This window comes from Triturus cristatus, chromosome 11, assembly GCF_964204655.1.
Source record: "Triturus cristatus chromosome 11, aTriCri1.1, whole genome shotgun sequence".
NCBI classification, from domain to species: Eukaryota; Metazoa; Chordata; class Amphibia; order Caudata; family Salamandridae; genus Triturus; species Triturus cristatus.
This window is the reverse complement of record NC_140594.1, coordinates 1140698641-1140714102: the sequence shown is the minus strand read 5'-3', so window position 1 is coordinate 1140714102 and position 15462 is coordinate 1140698641. Positions and strand designations below refer to the sequence as shown.

The window sequence follows — 15462 nt, the reverse complement described above, 5'->3', positions numbered from 1 at the left end:
GGTGGGACCGTCACACATTTTTCTGGGCATGCTTTGAATGTCATTCTTGCCTTTTCGTTCTGCTCTTATCATTCTCCTGGGCATTTCATGGAAGGCACTCTCTTTCTCTTCGCTGCTTTGCTTCCAATGCTGCCTAAATATGTTCATTTCCACTATTTGTACTACTGCTTTCCATTTCTTCTCTTCTGCACAGATTTGGCCTTGGTTTCAATCCCCAGTTCCTTACCCTCTACAAGAAACTTTCTACTGCTTTTCATGTTGGTATCTAAACCAAATGCACCATTGAAACTGGTGCAAGATAGTCATTGAACTCGGGGTTGTAATCTTTAGAACCGAGAGCACCCACATCATAGGGCGTTGGTGGTATAGTGGTGAGCATAGCTGCTTTCCAAGCAGTTGACCCGGGTTCGATTCCCGGCCAATGCAGTGCAAATTTTTATATGTTCTCCAAGCAGGATTTGTTTTAATGCAACATGTCACAAAACGGAAATATCATGAACATATTAATCAGACGTTAAATTAAAAAAAAAATGAAATACTTAGGCAGGCATCTCGATCGCCCCATCTGCTACATTAATTGTCCTATTAGATGCTATTTTCCAAAAAGCAGAGTCACCACTCACATGTGCTGGTAATAAATATGTTGCGGGCGGTAGACAATGAAAGGGCTGAACCCCGACCAGACATTCTAACTCTAGCACCTCTATATTAAAAAGCATTTCTAGGCAATATCTAGCATGTGAATAAAAGTAGGCAAGATCCACCGATGAATCTGGCAAAAGTCCCCAACGAGTTTGTGCACACTTGTTCTCTCACCTGAATGCAGCGCCACCTTGTAGCCATCGGATGTAACTGCAGCTCACAAAATGTTATATCAGAGAGCAAGTTGAGAGGACTCCAAGAGGCAGATGTCCATGGAAAGAGCCTCTCACGACAGCAGGAAGGTTGGATATTTCAAGATGGCAACATTTCCTGTCCAATGTCCTCACGTCCCGAACGCTCCCAAACGCTCAAAAGCCTCACACCGGGCAAGCCCTCACCGGGTAGATCTCTGGCTCCCAGTTAAAATCAAATCCTGAGCATGCTAGCGCTAGGATCAAAGAGAGAGGAGAGGGTTAGAGAGCTGCTATCTTGGTAAAGGCCTGAAACTGCTAGTTCCCAAGAGGGTCTGCACTTTCAGTTATGACTGACTGTGAGACGAGAAGATGAAGATTTTCTGCACCCAGCATACATTGCAGCATGCTTAGGCAAATGAGGAGCGAGACCCACCAATCCCTCGCCACTTCGCTGAAAGCTCCTCCTCTGCATAAAGAGAACACTTTTACAAGGGAGCAGAGGGGCGCAGCGGAAGCGTGCTGGGCCCATAACCCAGAGGTCGATGGATCGAAACCATCCTCTGCTATAATATTTCTTGTTTTTTCTTCTGAGGACCAATCTGTCATTTCCACGCTACCAGCAAGGAAAAGCGCAGGCTTGTGCTAGCTATGTGAGAAAAGACTTCTCAACTATCTGTCTCTGCTGAAATACAAGAGAGTGATCGCCAAAGGATCAACCCCATACTTTGAAAGTAAAGATACACAATTATAAGCATAAATGACTGGTTGCACCGTCACACGTTTTTCTGGGCATGCTTTGAATGTCATTCTTGCCTTTTCGTTCTGCTCTTATCATTCTCCTGGGCATTTAATGGAAGGCACTCTCTTTCTCTTCGCTGCTTTGCTTCCAATGCTGCCTAAATATGTTCATTTCCACTATTTGTACTACTGCTTTCCATTTCTTCTCTTCTGCACAGATTTGGCCTTGGTTTCAATCCCCAGTTCCTTACCCTCTACAAGAAACTTTCTACTGCTTTTCATGTTGGTATCTAAACCAAATGCACCATTGAAACTGGTGCAAGATAGTCATTGAACTCGGGGTTGTAATCTTTAGAACCGAGAGCAACCACATCATAGGGCGTTGGTGGTATAGTGGTGATCATAGCTGCTTCCCAAGCAGTTGACCCGGGTTCGATTCCCGGCCAATGCAGTGCAAATTTTTATATGTTCTCCAAGCAGGATTTGTTTCAATGCAACATGTCACAAAACGGAAATATCATGAACAGATTAATCAGACGTTAAATTAAAAAAAAATGAAATACTTAGGCAGGCATCTCGATCGCCCCATCTGCTACATTCATTGTCCTATTAGATGCTATTTTCCAAAAAGCAGAGTCACCACTCACATGTGCTGGTAATAAATATGTTGCGGGCGGTAGACAATGAAAGGGCTGAACCCCGACTAGACATTCTAACTGTAGCATCTCTATATTAAAAAGCATTTCTAGGCAATATCTAGCATGTGAATAAAAGTAGGCAAGATCCACCGATGAATCTGGCAAAAGTCCCCAACGATTTTGTGCACACTTGTTCTCTCACCTGAATGCAGCGCCACCTTGTAACCATCGGATGTAACTGCAGCTCACAAAATGTTATATCAGAGAGCAAGTTGAGAGGACTCCAAGAGGCAGATGTCCATGGAAAGAGCCTCTCACGACAGCAGGAAGGTTGGATATTTCAAGATGGCAACATTTCCTGTCCAATGTCCTCACGTTACGAACGCTCCCAAACGCTCAAAAGCCTCACACCGGGCAAGCCCTCACCGGGTAGATCTCTGGCTCCCAGTTAAAATCAAATCCTGAGCATGCTAGCGCTAGGATCAAAGAGAGAGGAGAGGGTTAGAGAGCTGCTATCTTGGTAAAGGCCTGAAACTGCTAGTTCCCAAGAGGGTCTGCACTTTCAGTTATGACTAACTGTGAGACGAGAAGATGAAGATTTTCTGCACCCAGCATACATTGCAGCATGCTTAGGCAAATGAGGAGCGAGACCCACCAATCCCTCGCCACTTCGCTGAAAGCTCCTCCTCTGCATAAAGAGAACACTTTTACAAGGGAGCAGAGTGGCGCAGCGGAAGCGTGCTGGGCCCATAACCCAGAGGTCGATGGATCGAAACCATCCTCTGCTATAATATTTCTTGTTTTTTCTTCTGAGGACCAATCTGTCATTTCCACGCTACCAGCAAGGAAAAGCGCAGGCTTGTGCTAGCTATGTGAGAAAAGACTTCTCAACTATCTGTCTCTGCTGAAATACAAGAGAGTGATCGCCAAAGGATCAACCCCATACTTTGAAAGTAAAGATACCCAATTATAAGCATAAATGACTGGTGGGACCGTCACACATTTTTCTGGGCATGCTTTGAATGTCATTCTTGCCTTTTCGTTCTGCTCTTATCATTCTCCTGGGCATTTCATGGAAGGCACTCTCTTTCTCTTCGCTGCTTTGCTTCCAATGCTGCCTAAATATGTTCATTTCCACTATTTGTACTACTGCTTTCCATTTCTTCTCTTCTGCACAGATTTGGCCTTGGTTTCAATCCCCAGTTCCTTACCCTCTACAAGAAACTTTCTACTGCTTTTCATGTTGGTATCTAAACCAAATGCACCATTGAAACTGGTGCAAGATAGTCATTGAACTCGGGGTTGTAATCTTTAGAACCGAGAGCACCCACATCATAGGGCGTTGGTGGTATAGTGGTGAGCATAGCTGCTTCCCAAGCAGTTGACCCGGGTTCGATTCCCGGCCAATGCAGTGCAAATTTTTATATGTTCTCCAAGCAGGATTTGTTTTAATGCAACATGTCACAAAACGGAAATATCATGAACAGATTAATCAGACGTTAAATTAAAAAAAAAATGAAATACTTAGGCAGGCATCTCGATCGCCCCATCTGCTACATTAATTGTCCTATTAGATGCTATTTTCCAAAAAGCAGAGTCACCACTCACATGTGCTGGTAATAAATATGTTGCGGGCGGTAGACAATGAAAGGGCTGAACCCCGACCAGACATTCTAACTCTAGCACCTCTATATTAAAAAGCATTTCTAGGCAATATCTAGCATGTGAATAAAAGTAGGCAAGATCCACCGATGAATCTGGCAAAAGTCCCCAACGAGTTTGTGCACACTTGTTCTCTCACCTGAATGCAGCGCCACCTTGTAGCCATCGGATGTAACTGCAGCTCACAAAATGTTATATCAGAGAGCAAGTTGAGAGGACTCCAAGAGGCAGATGTCCATGGAAAGAGCCTCTCACGACAGCAGGAAGGTTGGATATTTCAAGATGGCAACATTTCCTGTCCAATGTCCTCACGTCCCGAACGCTCCCAAACGCTCAAAAGCCTCACACCGGGCAAGCCCTCACCGGGTAGATCTCTGGCTCCCAGTTAAAATCAAATCCTGAGCATGCTAGCGCTAGGATCAAAGAGAGAGGAGAGGGTTAGAGAGCTGCTATCTTGGTAAAGGCCTGAAACTGCTAGTTCCCAAGAGGGTCTGCACTTTCAGTTATGACTGACTGTGAGACGAGAAGATGAAGATTTTCTGCACCCAGCATACATTGCAGCATGCTTAGGCAAATGAGGAGCGAGACCCACCAATCCCTCGCCACTTCGCTGAAAGCTCCTCCTCTGCATAAAGAGAACACTTTTACAAGGGAGCAGAGGGGCGCAGCGGAAGCGTGCTGGGCCCATAACCCAGAGGTCGATGGATCGAAACCATCCTCTGCTATAATATTTCTTGTTTTTTCTTCTGAGGACCAATCTGTCATTTCCACGCTACCAGCAAGGAAAAGCGCAGGCTTGTGCTAGCTATGTGAGAAAAGACTTCTCAACTATCTGTCTCTGCTGAAATACAAGAGAGTGATCGCCAAAGGATCAACCCCATACTTTGAAAGTAAAGATACCCAATTATAAGCATAAATGACTGGTTGCACCGTCACACGTTTTTCTGGGCATGCTTTGAATGTCATTCTTGCCTTTTCGTTCTGCTCTTATCATTCTCCTGGGCATTTAATGGAAGGCACTCTCTTTCTCTTCGCTGCTTTGCTTCCAATGCTGCCTAAATATGTTCATTTCCACTATTTGTACTACTGCTTTCCATTTCTTCTCTTCTGCACAGATTTGGCCTTGGTTTCAATCCCCAGTTCCTTACCCTCTACAAGAAACTTTCTACTGCTTTTCATGTTGGTATCTAAACCAAATGCACCATTGAAACTGGTGCAAGATAGTCATTGAACTCGGGGTTGTAATCTTTAGAACCGAGAGCACCCACATCATAGGGCGTTGGTGGTATAGTGGTGAGCATAGCTGCTTCCCAAGCAGTTGACCTGGGTTCAATTCCCGGCCAATGCAGTGCAAATTTTTATATGTTCTCCAAGCAGGATTTGTTTTAATGCAACATGTCACAAAACGGAAATATCATGAACAGATTAATCAGACGTTAAATTAAAAAAAAAATGAAATACTTAGGCAGGCATCTCGATCGCCCCATCTGCGACATTCATTGTCCTATTAGATGCTATTTTCCAAAAAGCAGAGTCACCACTCACATGTGCTGGTAATAAATATGTTGCGGGCGGTAGACAATGAAAGGGCTGAACCCCGATCAGACATTCTAACTCTAGCATCTCTATATTAAAAAGCATTTCTAGGCAATATCTAGCATGTGAATAAAAGTAGGCAAGATCCACCGATGAATCTGGCAAAAGTCCCCAACGATTTTGTGCACACTTGTTCTCTCACCTGAATGCAGCGCCACCTTGTAGCCATCGGATGTAACTGCAGCTCACAAAATGTTATATCAGAGAGCAAGTTGAGAGGACTCCAAGAGGCAGATGTCCATGGAAAGAGCCTCTCACGACAGCAGGAAGGTTGGATATTTCAAGATGGCAACATTTCCTGTCCAATGTCCTCACGTCCCGAACGCTCCCAAACGCTCAAAAGCCTCACACCGGGCAAGCCCTCACCGGGTAGATCTCTGGCTCCCAGTTAAAATCAAATCCTGAGCATGCTAGCGCTAGGATCAAAGAGAGAGGAGAGGGTTAGAGAGCTGATATCTTGGTAAAGGCCTGAAACTGCTAGTTCCCAAGAGGGTCTGCACTTTCAGTTGTGACTGACTGTGAGACGAGAAGATGAAGATTTTCTGCACCCAGCATACATTGCAGCATGCTTAGGCAAATGAGGAGCGAGACCCACCAATCCCTCGCCACTTCGCTGAAAGCTCCTCCTCTGCATAAAGAGAACACTTTTACAAGGGAGCAGAGTGGCGCAGCGGAAACGTGCTGGGCCCATAACCCAGAGGTCGATGGATCGAAACCATCCTCTGCTATAATATTTCTTGTTTTTTCTTCTGAGAACCAATCTGTCATTTCCACGCTACCAGCAAGGAAAAGCGCAGGCTTGTGCTAGCTATGTGAGAAAAGACTTCTCAACTATCTGTCTCTGCTGAAATACAAGAGAGTGATCGCCAAAGGATCAACCCCATACTTTGAAAGTAAAGATACCCAATTATAAGCATAAATGACTGGTGGGACCGTCACACGTTTTTCTGGGCATGCTTTGAATGTCATTCTTGCCTTTTCGTTCTGCTCTTATCATTCTCCTGGGCATTTCATGGAAGGCACTCTCTTTCTCTTCGCTGCTTTGCTTCCAATGCTACCTAAGTATGTTCATTTCCACTATTTGTACTACTGCTTTCCATTTCTTCTCTTCTGCACAGATTTGGCCTTGGTTTCAATCCCCAGTTCCTTACCCTCTACAAGAAACTTTCTACTGCTTTTCATGTTGGTATCTAAACCAAATGCACCATTGAAACTGGTGCAAGATAGTCATTGAACTCGGGGTTGTAATCTTTAGAACCGAGAGCACCCACATCATAGGGCGTTGGTGGTATAGTGGTGAGCATAGCTGCTTCCCAAGCAGTTGACCCGGGTTCGATTCCCGGCCAATGCAGTGCAAATTTTTATATGTTCTCCAAGCAGGATTTGTTTCAATGCAACATGTCACAAAACGGAAATATCATGAACAGATTAATCAGACGTTAAATTAAAAAAAAATGAAATACTTAGGCAGGCATCTCGATCGCCCCATCTGCTACATTCATTGTCCTATTAGATGCTATTTTCCAAAAAGCAGAGTCACCACTCACATGTGCTGGTAATAAATATGTTGCGGGCGGTAGACAATGAAAGGGCTGAACCCCGACTAGACATTCTAACTGTAGCATCTCTATATTAAAAAGCATTTCTAGGCAATATCTAGCATGTGAATAAAAGTAGGCAAGATCCACCGATGAATCTGGCAAAAGTCCCCAACGAGTTTGTGCACACTTGTTCTCTCACCTGAATGCAGCGCCACCTTGTAGCCATCGGATGTAACTGCAGCTCACAAAATGTTATATCAGAGAGCAAGTTGAGAGGACTCCAAGAGGCAGATGTCCATGGAAAGAGCCTCTCACGACAGCAGGAAGGTTGGATATTTCAAGATGGCAACATTTCCTGTCCAATGTCCTCACGTCCCGAACGCTCCCAAGCGCTCAAAAGCCTCACACCGGGCAAGCCCTCACCGGGTAGATCTCTGGCTCCCAGTTAAAATCAAATCCTGAGCATGCTAGCGCTAGGATCAAAGAGAGAGGAGAGGGTTAGAGAGCTGCTATCTTGGTAAAGGCCTGAAACTGCTAGTTCCCAAGAGGGTCTGCACTTTCAGTTATGACTAACTGTGAGACGAGAAGATGAAGATTTTCTGCACCCAGCATACATTGCAGCATGCTTAGGCAAATGAGGAGCGAGACCCACCAATCCCTCGCCACTTCGCTGAAAGCTCCTCCTCTGCATAAAGAGAACACTTTTACAAGGGAGCAGAGTGGCGCAGCGGAAGCGTGCTGGGCCCATAACCCAGAGGTCGATGGATCGAAACCATCCTCTGCTATAATATTTCTTGTTTTTTCTTCTGAGGACCAATCTGTCATTTCCACGCTACCAGCAAGGAAAAGCGCAGGCTTGTGCTAGCTATGTGAGAAAAGACTTCTCAACTATCTGTCTCTGCTGAAATACAAGAGAGTGATCGCCAAAGGATCAACCCCATACTTTGAAAGTAAAGATACCCAATTATAAGCATAAATGACTGGTGGGACCGTCACACATTTTTCTGGGCATGCTTTGAATGTCATTCTTGCCTTTTCGTTCTGCTCTTATCATTCTCCTGGGCATTTCATGGAAGGCACTCTCTTTCTCTTCGCTGCTTTGCTTCCAATGCTGCCTAAATATGTTCATTTCCACTATTTGTACTACTGCTTTCCATTTCTTCTCTTCTGCACAGATTTGGCCTTGGTTTCAATCCCCAGTTCCTTACCCTCTACAAGAAACTTTCTACTGCTTTTCATGTTGGTATCTAAACCAAATGCACCATTGAAACTGGTGCAAGATAGTCATTGAACTCGGGGTTGTAATCTTTAGAACCGAGAGCACCCACATCATAGGGCGTTGGTGGTATAGTGGTGAGCATAGCTGCTTCCCAAGCAGTTGACCCGGGTTCGATTCCCGGCCAATGCAGTGCAAATTTTTATATGTTCTCCAAGCAGGATTTGTTTTAATGCAACATGTCACAAAACGGAAATATCATGAACAGATTAATCAGACGTTAAATTAAAAAAAAAATGAAATACTTAGGCAGGCATCTCGATCGCCCCATCTGCTACATTAATTGTCCTATTAGATGCTATTTTCCAAAAAGCAGAGTCACCACTCACATGTGCTGGTAATAAATATGTTGCGGGCGGTAGACAATGAAAGGGCTGAACCCCGACCAGACATTCTAACTCTAGCACCTCTATATTAAAAAGCATTTCTAGGCAATATCTAGCATGTGAATAAAAGTAGGCAAGATCCACCGATGAATCTGGCAAAAGTCCCCAACGAGTTTGTGCACACTTGTTCTCTCACCTGAATGCAGCGCCACCTTGTAGCCATCGGATGTAACTGCAGCTCACAAAATGTTATATCAGAGAGCAAGTTGAGAGGACTCCAAGAGGCAGATGTCCATGGAAAGAGCCTCTCACGACAGCAGGAAGGTTGGATATTTCAAGATGGCAACATTTCCTGTCCAATGTCCTCACGTCCCGAACGCTCCCAAACGCTCAAAAGCCTCACACCGGGCAAGCCCTCACCGGGTAGATCTCTGGCTCCCAGTTAAAATCAAATCCTGAGCATGCTAGCGCTAGGATCAAAGAGAGAGGAGAGGGTTAGAGAGCTGCTATCTTGGTAAAGGCCTGAAACTGCTAGTTCCCAAGAGGGTCTGCACTTTCAGTTATGACTGACTGTGAGACGAGAAGATGAAGATTTTCTGCACCCAGCATACATTGCAGCATGCTTAGGCAAATGAGGAGCGAGACCCACCAATCCCTCGCCACTTCGCTGAAAGCTCCTCCTCTGCATAAAGAGAACACTTTTACAAGGGAGCAGAGGGGCGCAGCGGAAGCGTGCTGGGCCCATAACCCAGAGGTCGATGGATCGAAACCATCCTCTGCTATAATATTTCTTGTTTTTTCTTCTGAGGACCAATCTGTCATTTCCACGCTACCAGCAAGGAAAAGCGCAGGCTTGTGCTAGCTATGTGAGAAAAGACTTCTCAACTATCTGTCTCTGCTGAAATACAAGAGAGTGATCGCCAAAGGATCAACCCCATACTTTGAAAGTAAAGATACCCAATTATAAGCATAAATGACTGGTTGCACCGTCACACGTTTTTCTGGGCATGCTTTGAATGTATTCTTGCCTTTTCGTTCTGCGCTTATCATTCTCCTGGGCATTTAATGGAAGGCACTCTCTTTCTCTTCGCTGCTTTGCTTCCAATGCTGCCTAAATATGTTCATTTCCACTATTTGTACTACTGCTTTCCATTTCTTCTCTTCTGCACAGATTTGGCCTTGGTTTCAATCCCCAGTTCCTTACCCTCTACAAGAAACTTTCTACTGCTTTTCATGTTGGTATCTAAACCAAATGCACCATTGAAACTGGTGCAAGATAGTCATTGAACTCGGGGTTGTAATCTTTAGAACCGAGAGCACCCACATCATAGGGCGTTGGTGGTATAGTGGTGAGCATAGCTGCTTCCCAAGCAGTTGACCTGGGTTCAATTCCCGGCCAATGCAGTGCAAATTTTTATATGTTCTCCAAGCAGGATTTGTTTTAATGCAACATGTCACAAAACGGAAATATCATGAACAGATTAATCAGACGTTAAATTAAAAAAAAAATGAAATACTTAGGCAGGCATCTCGATCGCCCCATCTGCGACATTCATTGTCCTAGTAGATGCTATTTTCCAAAAAGCAGAGTCACCACTCACATGTGCTGGTAATAAATATGTTGCGGGCGGTAGACAATGAAAGGGCTGAACCCCGACCAGACATTCTAACTCTAGCATCTCTATATTAAAAAGCATTTCTAGGCAATATCTAGCATGTGAATAAAAGTAGGCAAGATCCACCGATGAATCTGGCAAAAGTCCCCAACGATTTTGTGCACACTTGTTCTCTCACCTGAATGCAGCGCCACCTTGTAGCCATCGGATGTAACTGCAGCTCACAAAATGTTATATCAAAGAGCAAGTTGAGAGGACTCCAAGAGGCAGATGTCCATGGAAAGAGCCTCTCACGACAGCAGGAAGGTTGGATATTTCAAGATGGCAACATTTCCTGTCCAATGTCCTCACGTCCCGAACGCTCCCAAACGCTCAAAAGCCTCACACCGGGCAAGCCCTCACCGGGTAGATCTCTGGCTCCCAGTTAAAATCAAATCCTGAGCATGCTAGCGCTAGGATCAAAGAGAGAGGAGAGGGTTAGAGAGCTGCTATCTTGGTAAAGGCCTGAAACTGCTAGTTCCCAAGAGGGTCTGCACTTTCAGTTATGACTAACTGTGAGACGAGAAGATGAAGATTTTCTGCACCCAGCATACATTGCAGCATGCTTAGGCAAATGAGGAGCGAGACCCACCAATCCCTCGCCACTTCGCTGAAAGCTCCTCCTCTGCATAAAGAGAACACTTTTACAAGGGAGCAGAGGGGCGCAGCGGAAGCGTGCTGGGCCCATAACCCAGAGGTCGATGGATCGAAACCATCCTCTGCTATAATATTTCTTGTTTTTTCTTCTGAGGACCAATCTGTCATTTCCACGCTACCAGCAAGGAAAAGCGCAGGCTTGTGCTAGCTATGTGAGAAAAGACTTCTCAACTATCTGTCTCTGCTGAAATACAAGAGAGTGATCGCCAAAGGATCAACCCCATACTTTGAAAGTAAAGATACCCAATTATAAGCATAAATGACTGGTTGCACCGTCACACGTTTTTCTGGGCATGCTTTGAATGTCATTCTTGCCTTTTCGTTCTGCTCTTATCATTCTCCTGGGCATTTCATGGAAGGCACTCTCTTTCTCTTCGCTGCTTTGCTTCCAATGCTGCCTAAATATGTTCATTTCCACTATTTGTACTACTGCTTTCCATTTCTTCTCTTCTGCACAGATTTGGCCTTGGTTTCAATCCCCAGTTCCTTACCCTCTACAAGAAACTTTCTACTGCTTTTCATGTTGGTATCTAAACCAAATGCACCATTGAAACTGGTGCAAGATAGTCATTGAACTCGGGGTTGTAATCTTTAGAACCGAGAGCACCCACATCATAGGGTGTTGGTGGTATAGTGGTGAGCATAGCTGCTTCCCAAGCAGTTGACCTGGGTTCAATTCCCGGCCAATGCAGTGCAAATTTTTATATGTTCTCCAAGCAGGATTTGTTTTAATGCAACATGTCACAAAACGGAAATATCATGAACAGATTAATCAGACGTTAAATTAAAAAAAAAATGAAATACTTAGGCAGGCATCTCGATCGCCCCATCTGCGACATTCATTGTCCTATTAGATGCTATTTTCCAAAAAGCAGAGTCACCACTCACATGTGCTGGTAATAAATATGTTGCGGGCGGTAGACAATGAAAGGGCTGAACCCCGACCAGACATTCTAACTCTAGCATCTCTATATTAAAAAGCATTTCTAGGCAATATCTAGCATGTGAATAAAAGTAGGCAAGATCCACCGATGAATCTGGCAAAAGTCCCCAACGATTTTGTGCACACTTGTTCTCTCACCTGAATGCAGCGCCACCTTGTAGCCATCGGATGTAACTGCAGCTCACAAAATGTTATATCAGAGAGCAAGTTGAGAGGACTCCAAGAGGCAGATGTCCATGGAAAGAGCCTCTCACGACAGCAGGAAGGTTGGATATTTCAAGATGGCAACATTTCCTGTCCAATGTCCTCACGTCCCGAACGCTCCCAAACGCTCAAAAGCCTCACACCGGGCAAGCCCTCACCGGGTAGATCTCTGGCTCCCAGTTAAAATCAAATCCTGAGCATGCTAGCGCTAGGATCAAAGAGAGAGGAGAGGGTTAGAGAGCTGCTATCTTGGTAAAGGCCTGAAACTGCTAGTTCCCAAGAGGGTCTGCACTTTCAGTTGTGACTGACTGTGAGACGAGAAGATGAAGATTTTCTGCACCCAGCATACATTGCAGCATGCTTAGGCAAATGAGGAGCGAGACCCACCAATCCCTCGCCACTTCGCTGAAAGCTCCTCCTCTGCATAAAGAGAACACTTTTACAAGGGAGCAGAGTGGCGCAGCGGAAGCGTGCTGGGCCCATAACCCAGAGGTCGATGGATCGAAACCATCCTCTGCTATAATATTTCTTGTTTTTTCTTCTGAGAACCAATCTGTCATTTCCACGCTACCAGCAAGGAAAAGCGCAGGCTTGTGCTAGCTATGTGAGAAAAGACTTCTCAACTATCTGTCTCTGCTGAAATACAAGAGAGTGATCGCCAAAGGATCAACCCCATACTTTGAAAGTAAAGATACCCAATTATAAGCATAAATGACTGGTGGGACCGTCACACGTTTTTCTGGGCATGCTTTGAATGTCATTCTTGCCTTTTCGTTCTGCTCTTATCATTCTCCTGGGCATTTCATGGAAGGCACTCTCTTTCTCTTCGCTGCTTTGCTTCCAATGCTGCCTAAATATGTTCATTTCCACTATTTGTACTACTGCTTTCCATTTCTTCTCTTCTGCACAGATTTGGCCTTGGTTTCAATCCCCAGTTCCTTACCCTCTACAAGAAACTTTCTACTGCTTTTCATGTTGGTATCTAAACCAAATGCACCATTGAAACTGGTGCAAGATAGTCATTGAACTCGGGGTTGTAATCTTTAGAACCGAGAGCAACCACATCATAGGGCGTTGGTGGTATAGTGGTGAGCATAGCTGCTTCCCAAGCAGTTGACCCGGGTTCGATTCCCGGCCAATGCAGTGCAAATTTTTATATGTTCTCCAAGCAGGATTTGTTTCAATGCAACATGTCACAAAACGGAAATATCATGAACAGATTAATCAGACGTTAAATTAAAAAAAAAATGAAATACTTAGGCAGGCATCTCGATCGCCCCATCTGCTACATTCATTGTCCTATTAGATGCTATTTTCCAAAAAGCAGAGTCACCACTCACATGTGCTGGTAATAAATATGTTGCGGGCGGTAGACAATGAAAGGGCTGAACCCCGACTAGACATTCTAACTGTAGCTTCTCTATATTAAAAAGCATTTCTAGGCAATATCTAGCATGTGAATAAAAGTAGGCAAGATCCACCGATGAATCTGGCAAAAGTCCCCAACGATTTTGTGCACACTTGTTCTCTCACCTGAATGCAGCGCCACCTTGTAGCCATCGGATGTAACTGCAGCTCACAAAATGTTATATCAGAGAGCAAGTTGAGAGGACTCCAAGAGGCAGATGTCCATGGAAAGAGCCTCTCATGACAGCAGGAAGGTTGGATATTTCAAGATGGCAACATTTCCTCTCCAACGTCCTCACGTCCCGAACGCTCCCAAACGCTCAAAAGCCTCGCCCTCACCGGGTAGATCTCTGGCTCCCAGTTAAAATCAAATCCTGAGCATGCTAGCGCTACGATCAAAGAGAGAGGAGAGGGTTAGAGAGCTGCTATCTTGGTAAAGGCCTGAAACTGCTAGTTCCCAAGAGGGTCTGCACTTTCAGTTATGACTGACTGTGAGACGAGAAGATGAAGATTTTCTGCACCCAGCATACATTGCAGCATGCTTAGGCAAATGAGGAGCGAGACCCACCAATCCCTCGCCACTTCGCTGAAAGCTCCTCCTCTGCATAAAGAGAACACTTTTACAAGGGAGCAGAGTGGCGCAGCGGAAGCGTGCTGGGCCCATAACCCAGAGGTCAATGGATCGAAACCATCCTCTGCTATAATATTTCTTGTTTTTTCTTCTGAGGACCAATCTGTCATTTCCACGCTACCAGCAAGGAAAAGCGCAGGCTTGTGCTAGCTATGTGAGAAAAGACTTCTCAACTATCTGTCTCTGCTGAAATACAAGAGAGTGATCGCCAAAGGATCAACCCCATACTTTGAAAGTAAAGATACCCAATTATAAGCATAAATGACTGGTTGCACCGTCACACGTTTTTCTGGGCATGCTTTGAATGTCATTCTTGCCTTTTCGTTCTGCTGTTATCATTCTCCTGGGCATTTAATGGAAGGCACTCTCTTTCTCTTCGCTGCTTTGCTTCCAATGCTGCCTAAATATGTTCATTTCCACTATTTGTACTACTGCTTTCCATTTCTTCTCTTCTGCACAGATTTGGCCTTGGTTTCAATCCCCAGTTCCTTACCCTCTACAAGAAACTTTCTACTGCTTTTCATGTTGGTATCTAAACCAAATGCACCATTGAAACTGGTGCAAGATAGTCATTGAACTCGGGGTTGTAATCTTTAGAACCGAGAGCACCCACATCATAGGGCGTTGGTGGTATAGTGGTGAGCATAGCTGCTTCCCAAGCAGTTGACCCGGGTTCAATTCCCGGCCAATGCAGTGCAAATTTTTATATGTTCTCCAAGCAGGATTTGTTTTAATGCAACATGTCACAAAACGGAAATATCATGAACAGATTAATCAGACGTTAAATTAAAAAAAAAATGAAATACTTAGGCAGGCATCTCGATCGCCCCATCTGCGACATTCATTGTCCTATTAGATGCTATTTTCCAAAAAGCAGAGTCACCACTCACATGTGCTGGTAATAAATATGTTGCGGGCGGTAGACAATGAAAGGGCTGAACCCCGACCAGACATTATAACTCTAGCATCTCTATATTAAAAAGCATTTCTAGGCAATATCTAGCATGTGAATAAAAGTAGGCAAGATCCACCGATGAATCTGGCAAAAGTCCCCAACGATTTTGTGCACACTTGTTCTCTCACCTGAATGCAGCGCCACCTTGTAGCCATCGGATGTAACTGCAGCTCACAAAATGTTATATCAGAGAGCAAGTTGAGAGGACTCCAAGAGGCAGATGTCCATGGAAAGAGCCTCTCACGACAGCAGGAAGGTTGGATATTTCAAGATGGCAACATTTCCTGTCCAATGTCCTCACGTCCCGAACGCTCCCAAACGCTCAAAAGCCTCACACCGGGCAAGCCCTCACCGGGTAGATCTCTGGCTCCCAGTTAAAATCAAATCCTGAGCATGC

General features: G+C 44.8%; 9 non-coding genes across 9 annotated transcripts; all 9 read left to right on the top strand.

Annotated features, from left to right (window-relative positions):
• The first annotated feature begins 354 nt into the window (after positions 1-354).
• TRNAG-UCC (transfer RNA glycine (anticodon UCC)) lies at positions 355-426 on the top strand. The gene has a single exon. It is a non-coding gene; the product is annotated as a tRNA-Gly (tRNA).
• Positions 427-1953: 1527 nt separating this feature from the next.
• TRNAG-CCC (transfer RNA glycine (anticodon CCC)) lies at positions 1954-2025 on the top strand. Its single transcript has one exon. It is a non-coding gene; the product is annotated as a tRNA-Gly (tRNA).
• Positions 2026-3551: 1526 nt separating this feature from the next.
• TRNAG-CCC (transfer RNA glycine (anticodon CCC)) lies at positions 3552-3623 on the top strand. The gene has a single exon. It is a non-coding gene; the product is annotated as a tRNA-Gly (tRNA).
• Positions 3624-5150: 1527 nt separating this feature from the next.
• Positions 5151-5222, top strand: TRNAG-CCC (transfer RNA glycine (anticodon CCC)). Its single transcript has one exon. It is a non-coding gene; the product is annotated as a tRNA-Gly (tRNA).
• A 1527-nt stretch (positions 5223-6749) lies between these two features.
• TRNAG-CCC (transfer RNA glycine (anticodon CCC)) lies at positions 6750-6821 on the top strand. The gene has a single exon. It is a non-coding gene; the product is annotated as a tRNA-Gly (tRNA).
• A 1526-nt stretch (positions 6822-8347) lies between these two features.
• Positions 8348-8419, top strand: TRNAG-CCC (transfer RNA glycine (anticodon CCC)). Its single transcript has one exon. It is a non-coding gene; the product is annotated as a tRNA-Gly (tRNA).
• Positions 8420-9945: 1526 nt separating this feature from the next.
• On the top strand, positions 9946-10017 carry TRNAG-CCC (transfer RNA glycine (anticodon CCC)). Its single transcript has one exon. It is a non-coding gene; the product is annotated as a tRNA-Gly (tRNA).
• A 3126-nt stretch (positions 10018-13143) lies between these two features.
• On the top strand, positions 13144-13215 carry TRNAG-CCC (transfer RNA glycine (anticodon CCC)). Its single transcript has one exon. It is a non-coding gene; the product is annotated as a tRNA-Gly (tRNA).
• Positions 13216-14731: 1516 nt separating this feature from the next.
• On the top strand, positions 14732-14803 carry TRNAG-CCC (transfer RNA glycine (anticodon CCC)). Its single transcript has one exon. It is a non-coding gene; the product is annotated as a tRNA-Gly (tRNA).
• Positions 14804-15462: the final 659 nt, after the last annotated feature.